The 4,909-nt window shown below is 39.5% G+C and overlaps 1 protein-coding gene across 1 annotated transcript in view; it reads right to left on the bottom strand.

Annotated features, from left to right (window-relative positions):
• The window catches only part of LOC311061832 (NACHT, LRR and PYD domains-containing protein 3-like), a 92,199-nt gene that overhangs the window by 37,379 nt on the left and 49,911 nt on the right, over positions 1 to 4,909 (bottom strand). The window lies entirely within an intron of this gene.

The following is a 4,909-nucleotide window of genomic DNA, read 5'->3' as shown; positions in this document are numbered from 1 at the left end:
CTTTGGTCTTTATTAAACCTGTCAAGATTAGAGTCAAAATAGACCAGAAAACAGTAAATGTTTGCTGCATATGTACAATGCGCGCACACACACACACACACACACACACACACACACACACACACACACACACACACACACACACGCACATGCACGCACTTTCAGCAAATCTAATTCTTGTTTGTGATAACATGCAAAATCACTGTAATGTGAGGTGGATCGAAAATAAATGAACACAGCCTTAAAAAAGAAAAAGTTAGATTAAATCTCAACATGGATTATTAGAAGAACTGGATGAGGCGTGGGAAATGGCAGCCTATTCATTTCAATGAAATGTGATTGCCTTCATATTGTAGATCTATTTTCCTTTCAATGTGCATCAGATTGATGCATTTATCTTTATATTGTGCTACAGTCTCACAAAAGCCAGACTGAAACAGTAAAAGGGCAGAGAATCATGTCATTAGCTTATATCAATACAAAGGCAGGTGATAAAGTCACTGAATATAAACTATAGTGAATGCAGGAAGCTTTGCTCTTGTTCTATGTTTCCTAAAGATGGAGATAACAGCAGTACTGGTGCTTCAGAGCCCAGTGCACAGAGCTACTGGCAGCTACAGAGAAAACTGTCTGCATTAAAAACTCATTGCTATAAGATCCATTTATTTGCATATTCCCAAGATTCCATTATTAACCCATTAAGACTGGGAACGCATCTCTGTCATTTTAGATTTCTTTGGCTACTCAAAAATAGCAGATATACAAGCTCATAGCACGGCACAGAGTGCCGCGCTATGAGCTTGTAGATCTGCTATTTCTTTTTTTTTTTTAATCTTCGCACATTTGTATAAATCTTTGAGAATATATATATATATATATATATATATATATATATATATATATATATATATATATATATACATTTTTAACTCAAATCTTTGCTTTTACTGGGACAAAATGTTTTGTGTTTGGGACTGCTGGGATTTAGACATTTGTAGAATCCACCAGAAACAAAGATTTGAGTTAAAATGTTCACCTTAAAAAACATATATATTCAAATATTTGCACAAATCTTCACGGTTTTAAAATAAAATAGCAGATCTACAAGTATATCTGCTATTTTTGAATAGCCAAAGTATAAAATAATGGTTAAAGTGGTTAAAATCTAAAATGACAGATGGCTTTCCCGGTCTTAATGGGTTAAGCAGTAAATTATTCAATATGTTGCCTTTTATAGACAGCCTTACAGAAACACAGTAAATAAATAGTACAAATACAGTAAAATACCAGTTACACAGTTATAATGACATTCCATAGTGTGTTGCATTCAGGGATCAACATTATAAATGGCCTAAAGCCCTGGAAGTCCTATTTAAACCCTCTGGGCTGACAGAATGTACAGTATCTTCCTTGGGCCAGGCACCAAAAAAAACATCATAACACAGATATTGGTGCGTCATTTGAATGCTATTCACATTCCTGATTTGTCAGTTTGCCCCCGGTGTTCCAACATGGACATTACAGCCAACAGAAGCATGACTGTCAACAACACTACTGCTCTGACAGCAGCATGCAGGCTACCGTTAGCTTGTTAGCTTAAATACTGTTCAACAACACTACTGCTCTGACAGCAGCATTTCAACTGAAAGGATTTTAACACTGTGTCCTATTTTGCACGTCTTAAGTACAAGGTCTTATGACTTAACTTAACACCTGGAGGCGTGGCCAATGCTGTTTGGCCACTCAAAATAGTGATACAATATTGGCCACACCTCCAGGTTTTAAGTTAAGTCATAAGACCTGGTACTTAATACGTGCAAAATAGGAACATGTCATATTTAATGCAACATCTGTGATACATGGGATATACTTGAAAGCAGAGTCATGCACCGTGTCCACTATGTACATGAAGCTCTATTTATACTCAACTGCACAATGGTGTCACTCAAGAGTCACAGACAGACAGACAGACAGACAGACAGACAGACATATAGACAGACAGAGACACCATAGATATAGAAACCTAGATACCTCATTGGCCTCTGCAGTTCGTTGGAGCGACCTGTTTCGTATGGTGGCCGCCATATTTCCGGGGGGTACAGGAACTGGCCAATCACATCGTGTTGACTACTGGCCAATCACAGCAGGTCTTTTCGAGGACTTGTCAGAATCTAGTTGTCCCGCCCCCACCTGCCTCTGATTGGCCTACTGAACGCCCCCTTCTGTGACGCACGCGAAAATTTCCAGCTGCCCCCCTGGAAGCGGAAGCGCTCCCGCCATACCTTTATATGTCACTGGGTACATACACACTTGTCAGTTTTTGTCCGTTTGCAACCGTACGGACGGCCGGAAGTCCCATCCACTCCCATGTTAAAAAAAAAACGGAAAGACGGAAGCGATCCGGTCCGGAAAAAGCACATTCGGTTTCCGCAACACATTTGTATACATAACAAAATTGCCGGATCCGGAACAAGAGCTTCCGTTTCGTAGCGACCCGTTTTACGCCAGCAAACGGACAAGTGTGTATGTACCCTATGAGAGAGACAGGAACTGAAAGCATTAAGGACCAACTTCCTCTGTGGTCACATCACATGATTTACAGTAAACTGCTGTGGAGAATCTGAGTGACTCACTGTGATAAATGTCAGAGTCATAACTTATTCCTTATCATTATTATTATTATTATTATTATTACCCTTAGTATTATTATTATTATATTGTTCCAGGGACCCCCCAGAAGCAAACATGTGAGATGAAAATGTTTGCTTTAAAATATATATATAAATTCAAATATTTGCACAAATGTTCAAAATTTAAAAAAAATAGCAGATCTACAGGCTCATATGAGCTATGAGCTTGTAGATCTGCTTTTTATGAAAAATCCTGACACACACACTGGTGTATCATCAAAGGTAAAATGTCAAGGAGACCAAACGTCTTGAGTAATGTAAGTAACTGTGGAAATCATGTCCGGGGGGTTAGGGTGATGAAACACCTAACTGTGTCTGCAGCACCCAGCACCCAGCACCCCGCTGAGGAAGAGAACATTTACAGCAGCACCCCATCATTCCCCATTATCACCCCCCACCAAGCCTGGGGGGTGCAAACATTTTCAGCTCCAAGCGCGCCAGGAAACCACAAACGGTTAAACCCCATCACCCCCCCCCCCCCATCACAGCCAAACATTTCCATCAGCCCCAAGAGCACCTAAAACGCAGGAAACCACAAACGGTTAATTCTGCCTTTATCTGTCTGATACATATTGGTGTTGATATGATGAGAGAGAGAGAGAGAGAGAGAGAGAGAGAGAGAGAGAGAGAGAGAGAGAGAGAGAGAGAGAGAGAGAGAGAGAGAGATACACTTACCCTATATTAATCTTTAAGGTTTAACGTGATGTAACAAATCAAAATGGAGTCCATGCTGTTCAGTTCTCTGTGATGTTGTGTCAACATGGTTGACGGTGTATTAACACATAAAGTTCTATCATAGTGGGAGTGTCTACAGTTACAGTGTACATGGTGTGTGACATGGGGACACACACACACACACACACACACACACACACACACACACACACACACACACACACACACACACACACACACACACACACACACACACACACACACACACACACACACACACACACACACACACACACACACACACACACACACACACACACTTGTTTGTGATAACATACAAAGCAAAATCACACTAATGTGAGGTGGATGGAAAATAAATGAACAAAGCTTTAAAAAGTTATCAGATTAAATCCCTTATAAACATGGATTATTAGAAGAACTGGATGAGGCGTGGGAAATGGCAGCCTATTCATTTCAATGAAATGTGCTTGCCTTCATATTGTAGATCTATTTTCCTTTCAATGTGCATCAGATTGATGCATTTATCTTTATATTGTGCTACAGTCTCACAAAAGCCAGACTGAAACAGTAAAAGGGCAGAGAATCATGTCATTAGCTTATATCAATACAAAGGCAGGTGATAAAGTCACTGAATATAAACTATAGTGAATGCAGGAAGCTTTGCTCTTGTTCTATGTTTCCTAAAGATGGAGATAACAGCAGTACTGGTGCTTCAGAGCCCAGTGCACAGAGCTACTGGCAGCTACAGAGAAAACTGTCTGCAGTAAAAACTCATTGTTAGAAGATCCATTTATTTACATATTCCCAAGATTTCATTATTAACCCATTAAGACCGGGAACGCATCTCTGTCATTTTAGATTTCTTTGGCTATTCAAAATACAAGCTCATAGCGCGGCACCGAGTGCTTGTAGATCTGCTATTATTTTTTAAATCTTGGAACATTTGTGCAAATCTTTGCTTTTGCATGGGAGTCCCTGGGACAAAATATTTTTACATAGGGGTTCGCGGCCAAATAGGCTACATATCATTGTGGGGTCCTTGACATGAAGAAGTTTGAGAACAACTGATATTATAGCAATAAGTTGAAAAAAAGAAAAACTGTTGGGATTTAGACATTTGTAGAATCCCCCAGAAACAAAGATTTGAGTTAAAAATATTCACTTCAAAAATATATATATATTCAAAGATTTGCACACATTTTCACGGTTTTAAAATTAAATAGCAGATCTACAAGCACTCTGTGGCCGCAAAATGAAGGCTGAACCTCCTAAATCTGCAGCTGATTGCAACACAAACATGCAACCAGTTACACTAATTCAACACAAACATTGTGATCAAGTGTTTAGTCAGTAACAGGGTCTCCCCTTCGCTACAGCTCTTTAGTAAACAGAAAAGGCAGTTTCAGTATCCTATCAGGAGAGAGAACTCATACAGATGAATTGAATACACAGGACCACAATGGAAACAAGCCCTGAGGGCTTTTTGTTATCCTTGGCTTTTAGCATTATTGTATAACTGTGCC

This window comes from Gymnoscopelus microlampas (genome assembly GCF_963454915.1).
Source record: "Gymnoscopelus microlampas genome assembly, chromosome: 15".
In the NCBI taxonomy this organism is placed as follows: Eukaryota; Metazoa; Chordata; class Actinopteri; order Myctophiformes; family Myctophidae; genus Gymnoscopelus; species Gymnoscopelus microlampas.
The sequence above is the reverse complement of the archived record's forward strand: the minus strand, read 5'-3'. Positions and strand labels throughout refer to the sequence as shown.